This window comes from Anabrus simplex, chromosome 1, assembly GCF_040414725.1.
Source record: "Anabrus simplex isolate iqAnaSimp1 chromosome 1, ASM4041472v1, whole genome shotgun sequence".
In the NCBI taxonomy this organism is placed as follows: Eukaryota; Metazoa; Arthropoda; class Insecta; order Orthoptera; family Tettigoniidae; genus Anabrus; species Anabrus simplex.
The window spans coordinates 540,969,906-540,991,015 of NC_090265.1; the positions used below are offsets into that span (position 1 = coordinate 540,969,906).

Genomic DNA, 21,110 nt, shown 5'->3' on the forward strand with positions numbered 1-21,110 from the left:
AGATTCTCTCCCTTAGATCGATCCCTGATTCAACATTACCAATAAGTAGCCACAGGTGAAGCGGTAAGGCAAAAACATGCCTTGGATGCTAAAGGTCACTTACCATCCAGCGCTGAGTGGAAATATATAAGTTCACTCAGCCATATCGTGTCTGTCATGGATTATCTCTACGCCAGTAATCTCAGGCACGTTCGTGGGCTCCGATAGCCGTGATCGTCTAGTGGTCAGGACATTGCGTTGTGGCCGCAATAACCCAGGTTCGAATCCTGGTCACGGCAGTGGTAAAACACTGTCACGGAGGAGACTTTTTTCTACACATTACTTATCCTATCTTCCACTTCTCCAAGATCAAACTTTATTTAAACAATATTCTAGTGTTATTTAAAGTCAATTGAACCGCCATCGAACTTCAGACAAGCATATTATGATAAAAACGTCACTGTTATTCTAGACTATTTCAGTATACGACAGAGGGAAAATAGTTCTGATAGTATCGAGAAAATTGGCCGTGCTAGTTGGGTCGCGGAGCTATGAGTTTGCATTCGGGAGATGGTGTGAAAATCACACCGTCGGCAGACCATAAGATGGATTTCCATGTTTACCTATTTTTACACCAGGAAAATTTTGGGGCAGTACCTTAATTAAGGCCAAGGCCGATACCTACCCAGTTTTAGTCGTTTCCAGTTCTTCGGTCGCTGAAAACCTTCGATGTGTTGGCGCGACGCGACGTTAAACTACAAGAAACAAAAAGAAGAAAAAAAGATATTCTGGCAATATATTTAAATCCCAGCAAGTTATCCATTTTGAAGACCGGAACTTTGTTAATATGTTTAACCCTTTCTGGCCTCAATATTAACTCGCTTACAAATTATATTATTATATGATATCCTGATAAAAATAAGAAGCATCCTTTAAATAATAAATCCGTTTTTTTTGCAACTTGCTTTATGTCGCACAAACACAGATAGGTCTTATGGCTATGATGGGATGGGAAAGGTCTGGGAGTGGGAAGAAATCGGCCGTGGCCTTAATTAAGGAACAGCTCCAGCATTCGCCTGGTGTGAAAATGGAAAACCACGGAAAACCATCTTCAGGGCTGCCGACAGTGGGGCTCGAACCCACTATCTCCTGGATGCAAGCTCACAGCTGCGCTCTCCTAACCGCACGGCCAACTCGCCCGGTTAATAGGGATGTAATGGTGGATCACCCTGTATATGTCTTCTTCTTCTTCTTTATCTGTTTTCTCTACAGGGTCGGTTTTTCCCTCGGACTCAGCGAGGGATCCCACCTCTACCGCCTCAATGGCAGTGTCCTGGAGCTTCAAACTTTGGGTCGGGGGATACAAGTGGGGAGAATTACCAGTACCAGTACCTCACCTGCTATGCTGAGCAGGGGCCTTGTGGAGGGAGGGTAGATTGGATGGGACGGGCAAGGAAGAGGGAAGGAAGCGGCCGTGACCTGAAGTTGGGTACCATCCCGGCATTTGCCTGGAGGAGAAGTGGGAAACCACGGAAAACCACTTCTAGGATTGCTGAGGTGGGAATCGAACCCACCTCTACTCACTTGACCTCCCGAGGCTGAGTGGACCTCGTTCCAGCCCTCATACCACTTTTCAAATTTTGTGGCAGAGCCGGGAATCGAACCCGGACCTCCGGGGGGTAGCAGCTAATCACGCTAACCACTACACCACAGAGGCGGACCCTGTATATGTCGTTTGACATAATTTTGGCATACAGCATAGATATTTGAATGGGACACCAGCAAAGTCAAAGCCCTTTAATTGTATCATATGTATATATCTAACATTAGTATTATAATAGAATAAGGCATTCTTGTTTAATTCATTTTTAGTAATGTTTTATTATGTACAATCGCTATTAAGCAGGTTCATCAACAGCTTATGATAACCTATTCACAGGTCGAAACCGGTACTGTTTTTTGTGTGTAAATAATTCTAAACACTTTGTAAAATAAAGTATTGATTAGGTAGAAAACTCATCCTTCATACTTGTGTGCTCAAATTATCAATACGGACCATGAAGCTGATAGATTATAGTAAAAAGAGATTTTTCACATTCAAAATACAAACAAATTAACGTTTAGCCATTCTGCAAATATCACGGTCACCAGGGTCGAAGATTGTTGGCGGTCTAAACAAATATTTTGTCAGATCATTTAATTTATCAAAACATGTGTCCACTTGCCCCTTTTTGAAGCCTACTGCTCGCTGCAGGTTGGTAGACTCTGCCATCGTCAAATTGAGGTTCTGGTGCCTCTTCAAAAGTCCTTTCCTGCCATGATTTTAATTTTATTAAACCTACGTTCAACACTCAATTCCTCAGGAAACTGATACACAAGTTTTAAAAATTTTGTTTTGTTGAGTGACATGAACTGGCTGTCTAGGGTCATGATATGCATGTACATCTTCATCCGAGAACGTTCTGTGGTAAAAACCACTGTTCGCCGTACACACGTTTTATTGGAATCTCCTCAACAGCACTAAGAGCTTTAATTCTATCACCTAACGTGCTTTTTGGAACAGAGAAACGTTGACCGGCCTCTCTGATACTCATTTTATTGTCCCTGACACTATCCATGGCTAATATCATATTGCCTTCTTCCAATTGCCCTCGTGTCTTCCCCATGTTTCCCTAAAACAAAGGATAGTACTAGCAGTAACCTAGACGGATCTGCAACCCATGATGTCCCATACCGGACGCCAGTTTCATGTCCGATACCACCCGAATGACTCCCTTAAGAAACAAGAGGAACTGAACGAGAACGTTCGAAAAGAAATTGATTCTAAACCCACGATATTACACAGAAAGGAATACTGTTTCTGCTAATGTACTTAAAATTCAGTACAACGTATCCTTGTTGCTGCTCGTTCTTGTTAAAAATAAATCCGTATCGGCCAAAAATCACACAAAGAACAAAAATACACAAACGACCCTGCCTCTCGACTGAATAGGATGTACCCACCCTTCAAACATGCAGGCGGACCTGTGAGTAACTAAACAGGTTCTGCCACATGCTGCTAACAAAGACATCTGTGATTGTACGACACCGGGCGCCGTCCGATACCACCCGATCCTCCCCTACTACTACTACTACTACTACTACTACTACTCAGTCCGGGGAAAATAAACTCTGTAGGATAAACGGATGAAAAAAGAAGGAAAGGATAAAGAAATAAATTTGAAAGGGAATATATGTAAAATTACACAAAAATAAGATATTAGAATACAGTCATTAAACCAGTGTATCTTTATAGTTCAGAAACGCTAATTTTGAACAGAAAAGCATACATTAAATATATTGAGAAAAAGAAACGCAAAATCTTAAGAACAATTCTAGGCCCAAAACTCACCGACGAACAGTAACGAGTCAGAAGCAGACAGGAAGTCATACAGTACGCAAATAACCACAGTGACGTTAGAAAACGCAGGTTAAGATTCTATGGGCACATTAAAACAATGCATCCACACAGACTAACAAACAAATATTTGAATTCTACAAAAACACTGAAATGGATTGGCGAAATCAAAACCGATTTGACCGGGCGAGTTGGCCGTGCGCGTAGAGGCGCACGGCTGTGAGCTAGCATCCGGGAGATAGTAGGTTCGAATCCCACTATCGGCAGCCCTGAAGATGGTTTTCCGTGGTTTCCCATTTTCCCACCAGGCAAATGCTGGGGCTGTACCTTAATTAAGGCCACGACCGCTTCCTTCCAACTCCTAGGCCTTTCCTATCCCATCGTCGCCATAAGACCTATCTGTGTCGGTGCGACGTAAAGCCCCTAGCAAAAAAAACAAAACAAAAAAAAACAAAAAAACAAAAAAAAACAAACGATTTCAGGCACGCGGGAATTACACCAGCAGGTATCGAAAACAGAGTAATCTTCAGATCCAAAATTCACAAATGGCAAGTTGGGCAAGAGCAAACGGTAAAGAAGAAGACTGGAACAACCTGGTCTGAAGTAAGAAAGGAAGCCCTCAGTTTTAGATAATGAAAGAAATATGGACACAAATGCACGTCTCTAAGTCCTTTGCGTAGTCCTAATGGGCTTATTCACAACACACACATATATATTAATAATGATACATCCCTTAGAGCTAACAGCCCCGAAAGGCCTATCGCCCACAAAGCGGCCGCTGCTCAGACTAAAGGCCTGGAGGTAATGATATGACGCGGGGTCAGCGCGGAAAGCCTTCTTAGCCATTATTCTTGCCTCGCTAGATCGCGGCCGCTATTTCATCTCAGCTATCCTCGAAGTGTTTTTCCGTTGTTACCCCACTTTCCTCCATTCAAATGCCGGGATGGTACCTAATATTAAGGCACGACCGCTTCCTTCCCTCTTTCTTGTCTTTCCCTTCCAATCTTCCCATCCCAAGAAGGCCCCTGTTCAGTATAGCAGTTGAGGCCGCATGGGTGATATACTGGTTCTCCTCCTCATTTTTATCACCGACCAACTGCTCATGACCCAACTCACTACCTTTGAGGCGGTATAGATGGCATCCCTCGCTGAGTCCGGAGAGATACCAAACCTGGACAGAAAACTTATAATAATAAAACTTATAATAATAAAACAATGATAATAATAATAGTCCCTGGCCAATTGGCTCAATGGAGTGCGTCGAGGCTTTCGGCTTAGTGCGTCCCGCATTGATTTACAGCCTGGATGAGGAATTTTAACTGAGTACGGTGACTTTTGAGGGACATCTGTTTACAATCCAACTGAAAAACAGAAAGAAGGACGCATGGACGCTGCATTCAGAAATTCCGTGAAAGGGTTGACAATAATTTAATTGCCCTCACATTACTTAATAAATACATTTCAGGCGTGTGCGTATTTTCGTAAGCCTTGTGATTTATTACATGTTCCTTAACCGGAATCGGGACCTTCCTGATAAAACGTGGCTACCATTATTCCCCAGCTCCTTGTGAGTTGATTTCTTTCCTATCCAGATGGGACACCGCAGAGGTTGCCTATTTTGAGAGGGACAGATTCTCTTCCCTAGAGCACTGAGTGGGAATATATATGTCCACTCAGCCATATCGTGTCTGTCATGGATTATCTCTACGCCAGTAATCTCATGCACGTTCGTGGGCTCCGATAGCCGTGATCGTCTAGTGGTCAGGACATTGCGTTGTGGCCGCAATAACCCAGGTTCGAATCCTGGTCACGGCAGTGTTAAAACACTGTTACGGATGAGACCTTTTTTACCCATTACTTATCCCACCTTCCATTTCTCCCAAATCAATCTTTATTAAAACAATAGTATAGTATTATTTATTTAAAGTCCATACAACCAACTTCAGACAGTCATACTATGATAAAAACTTTACTGTTATTCTATCTATAGGACAGAGGGAAAGTAGTTCTGACAGTACCGAGAAAATTGGCAGTGCTGTTTGGGTCACGGAGCTATGAGTTTGCATTCCGGAGGTGGTGTGCAAATTCCACCGTCGGCAGCATAGAAGATGGCTTTCCATGGTTACCTATTTTCACACGAGGCAAATGCTGGGGAAGTAGGCCTACCTTAATTAAGGGCAAGGCCGATACCTACCAAATTTTAGTCGTTTCCAATTCTTCGGTCACTGAAAACCTTCGATGTGCTGGCACGACGTTAAACCACAAGAAACAAAAGGAAAAAGAACTCGTGGTAATAGATTTAAATCCCAGCAAGTTATCCATTTTGAAGACCGGATATTTCTTAATAGGTTGAACCCTTTCTGGCCTCAATATTAACTCACTTACAAATGATATTCTTATATGATCTTCTGATAAAATAAAAAGCGTCCTTTAAATAATAAAAAAGTAACATTTATTAACTTTTATGACAAGACTACTACTACTACTACTACTACCACCACTACTACTAAGTCCGCTGAAAGGTAACTCTGGAGGATAAACGGATGAGGAAAAATGAAAGGGTAAAGAAATAAATTAGAAAAAAATATATGTTCAGGCACACTAAAATAAGACATTACAATACAGTCATTAAACCAGAATGCCTTTATGGTTCAGAAACGCTCATTTTGAAAAGAAAAGCATACGTTGAACATATTGAGAAAAAAGAACGAAAAATCATAAGAACAATTCTAGGCCCAAAACTCACCGACGACTGAGCTCGATAGCTGCAGTCGCTTAAGTGCGGCCAGTATCCAGTAATCGGGAGATAGTGGGTTCGAGCCCCACTGTCGGCAGCACTGAAGATAGTTTTCCGTGGTTTCCTGTTTTCTTGTTATTTGCTTTATTTGCTTTACGTCGCACCGACACGGATAGGTCTTATGGCGACGATGAGGGAGGAAGGGGGCTAGGAGTGGGAAGGAAGCGGCCGTGGCCTTAATTAAGGTACAGCCTGGTGTGAAAATGGTAAACCACGGAAAACCATCTTCAGGACTGCCGACATTGGGGTTCGAACTCACGATCTCACGAATACTGGACACTGGCCGCAACCCCTCGCCGACGAACAGTAACGAGTCAGAGGTAGACAGGAAGTCGTACAGTACGCGAATATTCACAGTGACGTTAGAAAACGCAGGTTAAGATTCTATGGGCATATTAAAACAATGCATCCACGCAGACTTACAAACAACATACATACATTATCATTATAGACTGTTATGCCTTTCAGCGTTCAGTCTGCAAGCCTCTGTGAATTTACTAAACGTCGCCACAATCCTCGATTTTTGCAACTAGTGTTGTGGCCTCATTTAGTTCTATACCTCTTATCTTTAAATCGTTAGAAACCGAGTCTAATCATCGTCGTCTTGGTCTACCTCTACTTTTCTTACCCTCCATAGCAGAGTCCATTATTCTCCTAGGTAACCTATCCTCTTCCATACGCCTCACATGACCCCACCACCGAAGCCGGTTTATGTGTACAGCTTCATCCATCGAGTTCATTCCTAAATTAGCCTTTATCTCCTCATTCAGAGTACCCTCCTCCCATTGTTCCCACCTGTTTTTACTAGCAATCATTCTTGCTACTTTCATGTCTGTTACTTCTAATTTATGAATAAGATGTCCTGAGCAAAGTTGGTCCGAAAACAGACCGGTGTAAAGATAGTTCCGTCTGGGAGCTGACTTCCTTCTTACAGAATACTGTTGACCGCAACTGCGAGCTCACTGCATTAGCTTTACGACATCTTGATTCAATCTCACTTACCATATTACAGTACCACCCTGGGAGAACACACAACCTAAATACTTGAAATTATCTACCTGTCCTAGCTTTGTATCACCAATCTGACATTCAATTCTGTTGAATTTCTTACCTACTGACATCAATTTAGTCTTCGAGAGGCTAATTTTCATACCATACTCATTACACCTATTTTCAAGTTCCAAAATATTAGACTGCAGGCTTTTGGCACAATCTGCCATTAAGACCAAGTCGTCAGCATAAGCCAGACTGCTTACTACATTTCCACCTAACTGAATCTCTCCCTGCCATTTTATACCTTTCAGCAGATGATCCATGTAAACTACGAACAGCAAAGGTGAAAGATTACAGCCTTGTCTAACCCCTGTAAGTACCCTGAACCAAGAACTCATTCTACCATCGATTCTCACTGAAGCCCAATTGTCAACCTAAATGCCTTTGATTGATTTTAATAATCTACCTTTAATTCCATAGTCCCCCAGTATGGCGAACATCTTTTCCCTGTCATATGCTTTCTCTAGATCTACGAAACTTAAACACTACTGCCTATTCCTCCCGTAGCATTTTTCAATTACCTGGCGCGTACTGAAAATCTGATCCTGACAGCCTCTCTGTGGTCTGAAACCACACTGGTTTTCATCCAACTTCCTCTCAACGACTGATCGCACCCTCCCTTCCAAGATGCCAGTGAATACTTTGCCTGGTATACTAATCAATAAGATACCTCGATGGTTGTTGCAATCCTTCCTGTTCCCTTGCTTATAGATAGGTGCAGTTACTGCTTTTGTCCAATCTGAAGGTACCTTACCAACACTCCATGATAATTTTACTACTCTATGAAGCCATTTCATCCCTGCCTTCCCACTATACTTCACCATTTCAGGTCTAATTTCATCTATTCCTGCTGCCTTATGACAATGGAGTTTATTTACAATCCTTTCCACTTCCTCAAGCATAATTTTACCCACATCATTTTCCTCCTCCCCATGAGCTTGACTGTTCGCAGCCCCACCAGGATGATTTCCTTTAACATTGAGAAGATGTTCAAAATATTCCCTCCACCTCTCCAGTGATTCTCTGGGATCTATTATGAGTTCACCTGAATTACTCAAAACACTGTTCATTTCTTCTTTCCCTCCCTTCCTAAGATTCTTTATTACTATCCAGAAAGGTTTCCCTGCCGCTTGACCTAGCCTTTCCAAGTTGTTACCAGAATCTTCCCATGACTTTTTGGATTCAACAACTATTTGTTTCGCTCTGTTCCTTTCATCTACGTACAAATCCCTGTCTGCCTCTGCCCTTGTTTGGAGCCATTTCTGATAAGCCTTCTTTTTACGTTTACAAGCTGCTCTCACTTCATCATTCCACCATGATGTTCGCCTTTTCCCATCTTAAAACACAGTTGTTCCTAGGCATACCCTTCCTGTTTCCACTACAGCATCCCTGTATGCCACCCATTCACTTTCTATATCCTGAACCTGCTTACTGTCTACTGTTTGAAACTTCTCACTAATCATATCCATGTACTTCTGTCTAATTTCCTCGTCCTGGAGATTTTCTAGCCGGCCCCCGTGGTGTAGGGGTAGCGTGCCTGCCTCTTACCCGGAGGCCCCGGGTTCGATTCCCGGCTAGGTCAGGGATTTTTACCTGGACCTGAGGGCTGGTTCGAGGTCCACTCAGCCTGCGTGATTAGAATTGAGGAGCTATCTGACGGTGAGATAGCGGCCCCGGTCTAGAAAGCCAAGAATAACGGCCGAGAGGATTCGTCGTGTTGACCACACGACACCTCGTAATCTGCAGGCCTTCGGGCTGATCAGCGGTCGCTTGGTACGCCAAGGCCCTTCAAGGGCTGTAGTGCCATGGGGTTTGGTTTTTTTTTTTTTTGAGATTTTCTACCCTTATTCGTTTGCAGAAAGATTTCACTTTCTCTATCCTAGGCCTAGAGAAACTTAATTCACTACAGATCAGATAGTGGTCAGTATCATCGAAAAATCCGCGGAAAACTCTTACATTCCTAACAGATTTCCTGAATTCGAAATCTGTTAAGATATAGTCTATTATGGATCTGGTACCCCTAGCCTCCCATGTGTAGCGGTGAATAGCCTTATGCTTGAAGAATGTATTCATAACAGCTAAACCCATACTAGCACAGAAGTCCAGCAAACGCTTCCCATTCCCATTAGTTTCCATATCATCCCCACATTTATCAATCACCCTTTCGTATCCTTCAGTTCTATTCCCAAATCTCGCATTGAAATCGCCCATTAGCACTATTCCATCGTCCGACTCTTTGGCTGAATGGTCAGCGGACTGGCCTTCGGTTCAGATGGTCCGGGTTCGATTCCCGGCCGGGTCGGGGATTTAAACCTTCATTGGTTAATTCCAGTGGCACAGGGGCTGGGTGTTTGTGCTGTCCCCAACATCCCTGCAACTCACACACCACACTTAACACTATCCTCCACCACACTAACACGCAGTTACCTACACACGGCAGATGCCGCCCACCCTCATCGGAGGGTCTGCCTTACAAGGGTTGCACTCGTCTAGTAATAGCCACACGAAATTATTATTACTATTCTATCCTTGCTGTTGACCCTGACGACGATGTCACTCAATGCTTCATAAAACTTGTCAACTTCATCCTCATTTGCACCCTCACATGGTGAATACACGGACACAATTCTTGTCCTAATTCCTCCAACTGATAAATCTACCTACATCATTCGCTCATTTACGTGCCTAATAGAAACTATGTTGCGTGCAATGGTATTCCTGATAAAGAGCCCTACCCCAGACTCTGTCCTTCCCTTTCTAACACCCGTCAAGTACACTTTATAATCTCCCATCTCTTCCTCATTATCTCCCCTTACCCGAATATCACTTACTCCTAGCACATCCAGATGCATCCTCTTTGCTGACTCAGCCAGTTCTACTTTCTTTCTTCCATAAGCCCCATTAATATTGATAGCTCCCCATCGAATTCCATTTCGTTCGCCAAGTTGTTTCCAAGGAGTCCCTCGCCTGTCAAATGGGAGTGGGACTCCGTTACTCCCATAGGTCCGAGACTTGCTTAAAATGTTCTGAGCTCGGTAAATTCATGAAGCAGGATGCTACCCTACTTGCACATAGTCCAAGTGAGGATCTCTCCTCTAACGGGTTATGGACCACCGGTGAATTGTATAGTCCTAGCCGCCTGAGCACAAGGAGGGCCATGACTCAGAATATGTCCGAGATGCCCACTCCCATTCCATAGCAACTGGTATCCCGACTCTCAGGACCACTTACTAGGCCACTCAGCCGTTATTTGAATTTTACAAAAACAGGTGTAAAGACAAAACGTACACACTGAAATGGTCTGGCGAAAACAAAACCGATTTGAGACGCGCAGGAATTACACCAGCAGATATCCAAAACAGAGTAATCTTCAGATCCAAAATTTACAAATGGCAAGTTGGCCAAAGTTGGCCAAGAGGAAACAGTAAAGAAGAAGACTGGAACAACCTGGTGTGAAGAAAGAAAGGAAGTCCACAGTTTTAGAGAATGAAAGAAATATGGGCACAAATGCACGTCTCTAGGTCCTTTGCGTAGTCCTAATGGGCTTATTCACACACACACACACACACAATAATAATAATAATAATAATAATAATAATAATAATAATAATAATAATAATAATAATAATAATAATGTTGTTTGCGTCATCAGTCCACAGACTGGTTTGATGCAGCTCTCCATGCCACCCTATCCTCTGCTAACCTTTTTATTTCTATGTAACTGTTGCATCCTACATCTGCTCTATTCTGCTTGTCATATTCATACCTTGGTCTACCCCTACCATTCTTACCACCAACACTTCCTTCAAAAACCAGCTGAACAAGTCCTGGGTGTCTTAAGATGTGTCCTATCATTCTATCTCTTCTTCTCGTCAAATTTAGCCAAATCGATCTCCTCTCGCCAGTACGATTCAGTATCTCTTCATTCGTGATCCGAACTATCCATCTCACCTTCAGCATCCTTCTGTAACACCACATTTCAAAAGCTTCTGTCCTCTTTCTTTCTGAGCTAGTTATCGTCCATGTTTCACTTCCATACAATGCCACGCTCCACACAAAAGTCTTCAAAAACATCTTTCTAATTCCTATATCAATGTTTGAAGTGAGCATATTTCTTTTCTTAAGAAAGCTCTTTCTTGCTTGTGCTAATCTGCATTTTATGTCCTCCTTACTTCTGCCATCGTTAGTTATTTTACTACCCAAGTAACAATATTCATCTACTTCCTTTAAGACTTCATTTCCTAATTTAATATTTCCTGCATCACCTGTATTTGTTCGACTGCACTCCATTACTTTTGTTTTGGACTTATTTAGTTTCATCTTTTACTCCTTACCCAAGACTTCATCCATACCATTTAGCAGCTTCTCGAGAACTTCTGCAGTCTCAGATAAAATAACAATACCATCAGTAATTCTCAAGGTTTTGATTTCCTCTCCTTGGATTGCGATTCCCTTTCCAAATTTCTCTTTGATTTCCTTTACTGCCTGTTCTATGTAAACGTTGAAAAGCAGGGGGGACAAACTGCAGCCTTTCCTCACTCCTTTCTGGATTGCTGCTTCTTTTTCAAAGCCCTCGGTTCTTATCACTGCAGACTGATTTTTATACAAATTGTAGATAATTCTTCGTTCTCGGTATCTGATCCCAATCACCTTCAGAATCTTTAATAGCTTGGTCCAATCGACATTATCGAATGCCTTTTCTAGATCTACGAATGCCATGTACGTGGGCTTGTCCTTCTTGATTCGATCCTCTAATATCAGACGTAAAGCCAGGATTGCTTCACGTGTTCCTACATTTCTTCTGAAGCCAAACTGATCTTCTCCCAACTCAGCTTCAACTTATTTTTCCATTCTTCTGTAAACAATACATGTTAAAATTTTGCAGGCATGAGATACTAAACTAATGGTGCGATAGTTTTCACATCTGTCAGCACCGGCTTTCTTGGGAATAGTTATAACAACATTCTGCCGAAAATCGGATGGGACTTCTCCTGTCTCATACATCTTACACACTAAATGGGATAACTTTTCCAAGTGGTTTCTCCTAAGGCAGTCAGTAATTCAGAGGGAATGTCATCAATTCCAGGTGCCTTGTTCCTATTTAGATCGCTCACAGCTCTGTCAAACTCTGACCTCAAAATTGGGTCTCCCATTTCATCAACATCAACAGCCTCTTCTTGTTCCAGAACCAAATTATCTACATTTTCAACTTGATACAACTGTTGAATATGTTCCTGTCATCTATCTGCTTTGTTTTCTTTCCCTAGAAGTGGCTTTCCATCTGAGCTCTTAATATTCATATACCTAGATTTCCTTTCTCCAAAGGTTTCCTTGATTTTCCTGTATGCAGCATCTACCTTTCCTAGGACCATATAACCTTCGACATCCTTGCACTTCTCCTTCAGCCAGTCTTCCTCAGCTACCTTGCACTTTCTGTCCACTTCATTCTTTAATCGCTTGTATTCTTTTCTTCCCTCTTCATTTCTAGCATTCTTGTATTTTCGTCGTTCATCAATCAGGTCTAGTATCTCCTGAGTTATCCACTGATTCGTAGTTGATCTTTTCAATTCAGTAGTCGCCTGACCAAAAATCCTGTTCTTCCTGCCAACGTACTTCACTTATACCAACTACATCTATTTTTAGTTTATCTATCTCCCTTTTCAGATTCTCTAATCTACCACAACGATTCATACTTCTAACATTCCACGCTCCGACTCGCAGAATGTCAGTATCCATCTTCCTGATGATCGCCCCCTCTCGTGTAGTTCCCACCCGGAGATCCGAATGGGGGACTAGTTTATCTCCGGAATATTTTACCCGCGAGGAAGCCATCATCAGTACATCATTCATACAGAGAGAGAGCTGCATGTCCTCGGGAGTTAGTTACGGCTGTAGTTTCCCGTTGCTTTCAGCCGTGTAGCAGTATAATAATAATAATAATAATAATAAAAATAATAATAATAATAATAATAATAATAATAATAATAATAATAATAATAATAATAATAATAATAATAATAACAACAATTTATGCATCTAATTACCTTACGGTTTCAGTATAAGCCCAAGTGCCGGAATTTTCTCCCGTAGGAGATCTCTTGCGTGGCCATAAATCTACCGACACGAGGCTTGTGTATTCGAGATCTTTCAGATTTTACCGGACGGAGCTTATAGCTCCCTGCAAGATCTAGTGTTCTACTTGACGAAGACTCATATCGCCCGAACTAAAAATAACATATTTTGATTTCTTTCCTTATATCTTTCTTTCTTTCTTTCTCTTTCCTTTTCCTTTCCTTCTTTTGTCTTTCTTTCTTTCTTTCTTTCTTTCTTTCTTTCTTTCTTTCTTTCTTTCTTCCTTTCTTTCTTCTTTCTTAATCTGTTTACACTCCAGGGTTGGTTTTTCCCTCGGACTCAGTGAGGGACCCCACGTCTACCATCCCAAGGGCAGTATCCTGGAGCGTGAGATGGGATACAGCTGGGGATGAGGACGAGTACCTCGCCCAGGTGGCCTCACCTGCTATGCTGAAAAGGGGTCTTGCGAGAGGATGGGAAGATTAGATGGGATAGACAAGGAAGAGGAAAGGAAGCGGCCATGGACTTAGGTTATGTACCATCCCGGCATTTGCCTGGAGGAGAAGTGGGAAACTTCGGAAAACCACTTCGAGGATGGCTAAGGTGAGAATCGAAACCTCCTGTACTCAGTTGACCTCCCGAGGCTGAGTGGACCCCGTTCCAGCCCTCGTACCTCTCTTTCGAATTTCGTGGCAGAGTCAGGAATCGAACCCGGACCTCCAGGCGTGGTGGCTAATTACGCTAACCAGTACACCACGGAGGCGCCATAACATATTTTAATTTCTTTAATTTTAGTCCGCCTCTGTGGTGCAGTGTTTAGTGTAATTAGCTGCCACCAGCCCCGAAGGCCTGGGCTCGATTCCCGGCTCTGCCACGAAATTTGAAAAGTGGTAGGCTACGAGTGTTGGAACGAGGTCGACTCAACCTCGGGAGGTCAGCTTACTGGAGGGGGTTTCGATTCCCTCCTCAGACATCCTCGAAGTGGTTTTCCGTGGATTCCCATTTTTCCTCCAGGCAAATGCCGAGATGGTACCTAACTTAAGGAGTCGGTAGAGGTTGGGATCCCTCGCTGAGTTCGAGGGAAAAACCAACCCTGGAGGGTAAACAGATTAAGAAAGAAAGATATAAAAATTTTAATTTCATATACGTCTTTACTGCTTTCTTTTATTACGTGCGTGTTTCTCTGTGTTACTGCCTTGGTATGAGCTAGAGCAAACTTGTTACTTTCATTGACCTGTCTGTTTCATCCTTGGCTTTGACAATATTCTTTACGAGTGCAAGCTCACACACTATGGTGTAGTGGTTTGTGTGGTTAGCTGCCACCCCTGGAGGCCCGGTTTCGATTATCGACTCTTCCACGAAATTTGAAAAAAGTGGTACCACGACAGGAACGGGGTCCACTCAGGCTCGGGAGGTCAACTGAGGGAGGGGGGTTCGATTCACACTCCAGTCATCCTCGAAGTGGTTTTCCGTGGTTTCCCCTTTCTCCTCCAGTCAAATGCCGGGATGGTACCTAACTTAAGGCCACGGCCGCTTCCTTCCCTCTTCGTTGTCTATCCCTTCCAATCTTTTGATACTCCCACAAGGCCCCTGCTCAGCTTAGCAGGTGAGGATGTCTGGCTGAGACACTGATCTCCCTTCCCTTTTGCATCCCCCGACCCTAAAATCTGACGCTGTTGAGGCGGTGGAGGTGGGATCCCTCGCTGAGTCCGAGGGTAAAATTAACCTCGGAGGGTAAGCGGATTAAACAAGAAAGAAAAAAAGAAAGAATGAAAGAAAGAAAGAAAGAAAGATAAAAGGAAAGAAATCAAAATATGTTATTCTTAGTTCGGGCGATATGAGCCTTTGTCAAATAGAACACTTGTTGGTTACAAGGATGAATTGTTGGTTACAAGGATGATATCGAGATAGAGGAGGAGACTAAGGCCAAAGAAGTAATAAAATTTACGTATGATAACAATGACATTTACAATAAGATACAAAAGTTGAAAACTAGAAAAGCGGCTAGAATTGATCAGATTTCTGGGGATATATTAAAGACAATGGGTTGGGATATAGTACCATATCTGAAGTACTTATTTGATTATTGATTGGTCGGAGGAGCTATACCAGATGAATGGAGAGTTGCTATTGTAGCGCCGGTGTATAAAGGAAAGGGTGATAGACATAAAGCTGAAAATTACAGGCCAGTAAGTTTGACATGCATTGTATGTAAGCTTTGGGAAGGCATTCTTTCTGATTATATTAGACATGTTTGTGAAATTAATAACTGGTTCGATAGAAGGCAATTCGGTTTTAGGAAGGGTTATTCCACTGAAGCTCAACTTGTAGGATTCCAGCAACATATAGCAGATATCTTGGATTCTGGAGGTCAAATGGACTGTATCGCGATTGACCTGTCTAAAGCATTTGATAGGGTGGATCATGGGAGACTACTGGCAAAAATGAGTGCAATTGGACTAGACAAAAGAGTGACAGAATGGATTGCTATATTTCTAGAAAATAGATCTCAGAGAATTAGAGTAGGCAAAGCTTTATCTGACCCTGTAATAATTAAGAGGGGAATTCCTCAAGGCAGTATTATAGGACCTTTATGTTTTCTTATATATATAAATGATATGAGTAAAGGAGTGGAAGCGGAGGTGCTTTTTGCGGATGATGTTATTCTCTATAGAGTGATAAATAAGTTACAAGATTGTGAACAACTGCAACGTGACCTCGAAAATGTTGTGAGATGGACAGCAGGCAATGGTATGATGATAAACGGGGTTAAAAGTCAGGTTGTGAGTTTCACAAATAGGAAAAGTCTTCTCAGTTTTAATTACTGCGTTGATGGGGTGAAAGTTCCTTTTGGGGATCATTGTAAGTATCTAGGTGTTAATATAAGGAAAGACCTTCATTGGGGTAATCACATAAATGAGATTGTAAATAAAGGGTACAGATCTCTGCACATGGTTATGAGGGTGTTTAGGGGTTGTAGTAAGGATGTAAAGGAGAGTGCATATAAGTCTCTAGTAAGACCCCAACTAGAGTATGGTTCCAGTGTATGGGACCCTCACCAGGATTACCTGATTCAAGAACTGGAAAAAATCCAAAGAAAAGCAGCTCGATTTGTTCTGGGTGATTTCCGACAAAAGAGTAGCGTTACAAAAATGTTGCAGTGTTTGGGTTGGGAAGAACTGAGAGAAAGAAGAAGAGCTGCTCGACTAAGTGGTATGTTCCGAGCTGTCAGCGGAGAGATGGCGTGGAATGACATTAGTAGACGAATAGGTTTGAATGGCGTTTATAAAAGTAGGAAAGATCACAGTATGAAGATAAAGTTGGAATTCAAGAGGACAAACTGGGGCAAATATTCATTTATAGGAAAAGGAGTTAGGGATTGGAATAACTTACCAAGGGAGATGTTCAATAAATTTCCAATTTCTTTGAAATCATTTAGGAAAAGGCTAGGAAAGCAACAGATAGGGAATCTGCCACCTGGGCGACTGCCCTAAATGCAGATCAGTATTGATCGATTGATTGATTGATAGATCATAATATGCCTGTCTGAAGTTCGATAGCGGTTGAATAGACTTTAAATAAATAAGACTAGAATATTGTTCAAATAAAAATTGATTTTGGAGAAATGGAAGATGGGATAAAAATGTCTCCTCCGTGACAGTGTTTTACCACTGCCGTGACCAGGATTCGAACCTGGGTTATTGCGGCCACAACGCAATGTCCTAACCACTAGACGATCACGGCTATCGGAGACCACGAAGGCGCATGAGATTACTGGCGTAGAGATAATGAGTAACAGAGACGATATGGCTGAGTAGACTTTGTATTCTCGCTCAGCGCTCGAAGTTACGTAACCTACAATATCCACGTAACATTTGTCTTACCGCTTCACCTGTGGCTACTTACTAGAAAAGCTAAAACGGAGTGGTGTGATCTTCGGAGGATAGAGGAAAGTCCGTGCGGCTTTCCATGTCAGCATTTATATTCTGGTTCCATGTTCAGTATTTTCTTTCTTTGTTTCTTTCTTAATCTGCTTATCCTCCAGGGTTGGGTTTTTCTTCGGACCCAGCGAGGGATCCCATCTCTACCGCCTAAAGGGCAGTATCCTGGAGCGTGAGACATTAGGTCGGCGGATATAACTGGAGAGAATGACCAGTACCTCGCCCAGGCGGCATTTCTGCTATGCTGAACAGGGTCCTTGTTGGGGGATGAGTAGACTGGAAGAGATAGACAAGGAAGAGGGAAATATACGGCCGTGGCCTTAACTTAGGTACCATCCCGGCATTTGCGTGGAGGAGAAGTGGGAAACCACGGAAAACCGCTTCCAGGAAGGCCGAGGTGGGAATCGAACCCACCCTACTCAGTTGACCTCCCCAGACTGAGCGGACCCCGTTCCAGCCCTTGTACCACTTTTCAAATTTCGTGGCAGAGCCGGAAATCGAAGCCACGCCTCCTCGGGTGGCAGCTAATCACATTAACCGCTACACTACGGAGGTGGACCAGTATTTACGTACCAAAATTAATCACCCAACATAGTACTTTTTTCTCAACTATCTGGTGGAATGAAGCAGAACGTGGAAATTGACACTCAGCCAGCCTAAACGGTATAAAATCAAATTGCTTTTACTCGGTTCTTGACATGAGACTTTGAATTGGATTTACGTTCTATTAACTGCTTCTTTCGGCGATTTAGGCACGAGGGTGGCGAATCTGACCACTTTCAAATATCACTGGACTAAATCTGTATCGAACTGCTCCCTCCGTCCCGCATGGGCGCAGAAAGCCAGCTTTCTACTGTCTGAGCCACTCTACTCGGTGATTACAGGATAATTATGATGACGATTATGATGATGATGATGATATTGGTGAATCTCCTTATTTTCCTGGCAATTTTTCAAATATTTGGTGGGTCAGTAGGCCTACTTCATTTGGATTACGCCCATATTTACTGCTGGAGGGAGTTACTGTACTCAATACTGCATGTTTCTGTAATAATTAAAAGTTTGTTGAGTTGTAAATAAAGGTGTGTATTAAGATGAAGACAAACACCCATACTGAGTCATAGCAATTAATCAGACACGGCTAAAGTCCTCGGACCGACCAGGAATCGATCGCGGACCCACTGAGCCAAAGTCCACTACGCTGATTACTCATCCATGGAGCCAGACTGTATTGGTGTTTATTACTGTTATTATTATTATTATTTTCGTAGACTATTCATTTTATTTCTATATTACGAAATGAATACATAGATATAGGGCCCACACAGGTACCGTAGGCTAGTTGATACATGTTAACGGCTGTTATAAAATAATGGTATCATTACAACTCCAGGAGAAATACATACGAAATATTTAAGGTATCTTCTTGTTGTTGTTGTTGTTTTTGTGTCATAGACTGGTTTGATGCAGCTTCCATGCAACTCTATCCCGTGCCAAGCTTTTTATTTCTACGTAACTGCTATATCATACATCTATTCATATTCATTCCTTGATCTACCCCTACAATTCTTACCGCTCACGCTTCCCTCAAAACCAACTGAACAAGTCCTGGTTGTTATCATTCTCTCTCTTCTTCCGGTCAAATTTTGGCAAATCGTTCTCTCTCACCAGTTAGATTCAGTATCTCTTCATTCGTGCTTTGATCTACCCATCTCACCTTCAGCTTTCTTCTGTAACACCACATTTCAAAAGCTTCTATTCTCTTTCTTTCTCAGCTAGTTATTGTCCATGTTTCACTTCCACACAATGCCACGCTCTAGATCAAAGTATTCAAAAATATACTTCATTCCTATATCAATGTTCGAAGTAAGCACATTTATTTTATTAATAATGGCGTTTCTTGCTTGTACTAGTCTGCATTAAATGTCTTCCTTGCTTATGCAATCGTTAGTTATTATACTACCCAAGTAACAATATTCAGTACTTCTTATTTTGCTTATTTCTCTGTTCACATCAATAGGAAAAGTATTATTATCCCTCTGTGGATAGGGACGGTAGAATAATACCGACGGTATCCCCTGCCTGTCGTAAGAGGCGACCAAAAGGGGCCCCAGCGGCTCTGAACTTTGGAGAGTTGGTTTACGACCACGGGGCCCTCAGCTGAGTCCTGGCATTGCTTCCACTTACTTGTGCCAGGCTCTTCGGTTTCATCTATCCTATCCGACCTTCCTTGCTCAGCTCTTGTTCTTTTCCGACCCCAACCCTATTAGGTTTGCGAGGGCTAGTGAGTCTTTCATTTCCACGCACTTCGTGGCCCTTACCTTTCTTTGGCCGATACCTTCATTTTTCGAAGTGTCGGATCTCTTCCGTTTTACTCTTTGATTAGTGTTATGTAGAGGATGATTGCCCAGTTGTACTTCCTCTTAAAACAGTAATCACCACCACCACCAAGCATCATTAGCTGTCGTCCTAGGAGGTTCGGGTTCAATTCCCTGCACTGCCAGAGATTTGAGATTGGCAAAAGCGCTGGTATGTGGTTAGAAAGGTACATGCAGCAAATTTCCTTTGGGGTAGTGCCTGAAAATAACTGAATCACAGAGTTTCCTTCATTGTCGTTTGTATTCCGTAATTATCTTGGCACAAACAGTGGAGACTATTCTAATCTTGTAAAGAGAACCACGAGGATGGCATTATTACAGAAACGTAGCGACCACAATAATTTGAAGGCTTCGGATTACAATCCGGTTCCGCCCCTGTGTTCCGTTTAATTCCCCGTTCGCGAATAGTTTATTTCTATGGTTTCTCAAACACACGCATAATTAGAGAAGGAAAATATAAAGCTGCGTTGGAAACATTCCAGTGAACTCAATTCGTAGGGTTTCGATTATCGTTGGTTTTTCTGAATATATCTGAGACATCTCTCTTCTAACAAAATTTGGCTCTTATGACCGGTATGTGAATTCAGTACACACACATTCACCTAATCTGTTCATCTCAAATATTTGAGAATATTGAGGGATACTATTATAATTTTCGAGATGAATACTTCTCATAAAAGAGCGTTAGAAATGTGTCTGCAGGATTATTAATCGCCAAGATGAGACTAACTTCGCATTCTAAATGAAGCTAGAATTATATTCGTTCTAGATTAAGTGGCTTAGGTGGTACAACATGGCTTTATGAACTCATATTGTAATGTTAGATCCCGGCTCAGTCCAGTGGTATTTGAAGTGCTTACACACGTCCGTCTCATCTCGGTAGATTACCAGCGCGTGAACTAACTGACGCGAAACAAAATTTTCGACAACTCAGTGTCTCTTGAAACAGTAACGTTGTTAGTTTTTTTTTAATAATTGGCTTTACGTCGCACCGACACAGATAGGTCTTATGACGACTTTGGGACAGGAAAGGGCTAGGAGTGGGAAGGAAGCACCCGTGGCTTTAATGAAGGTACAGCCCCAACATTCAACATCTTCAGGGCTGCCAACAGTGGGGCTCGAATCTACTATCTCCCGAATGCAAGCTCACAGCGTCCCTAACCGCACGGCCAACTCGCTTGCTAACGTTGTTAGTAGTATGTTAAAGCAATGACAATATTATTATTATTATTATTATTATTATTATTATTATTATTATTATTATTATTATTATTATTATTAATTAACAACATGGAGAGCATCCGTGACTCAGACGGCAGCGCGCCGGCCTCTCACTGCTGGATACCGTGGTTCAAATCCCGGTCACTCCATGTGAGATTTGTGCTGGACAAAGCATGACAGGTTTTTCTCCGGGTACTCCGCTTTTCCCTGTCATCTTTCATTCCAGCAACACACTCCACTATCATTTCATTTCATCTGTCAGTCATTAATCA

General features: G+C 42.3%; 3 non-coding genes across 3 annotated transcripts; 2 read left to right on the forward strand and 1 right to left on the reverse strand.

Annotated features, from left to right (window-relative positions):
* Window positions 1–206: 206 nt before the first annotated feature.
* On the forward strand, window positions 207–278 carry TRNAH-GUG (transfer RNA histidin (anticodon GUG)). Its single transcript has one exon. It is a non-coding gene; the product is annotated as a tRNA-His (tRNA).
* Window positions 279–5,119: 4,841 nt separating this feature from the next.
* TRNAH-GUG (transfer RNA histidin (anticodon GUG)) lies at window positions 5,120–5,191 on the forward strand. The gene has a single exon. It is a non-coding gene; the product is annotated as a tRNA-His (tRNA).
* An 11,779-nt stretch (window positions 5,192–16,970) lies between these two features.
* TRNAH-GUG (transfer RNA histidin (anticodon GUG)) lies at window positions 16,971–17,042 on the reverse strand. Its single transcript has one exon. It is a non-coding gene; the product is annotated as a tRNA-His (tRNA).
* Window positions 17,043–21,110: the final 4,068 nt, after the last annotated feature.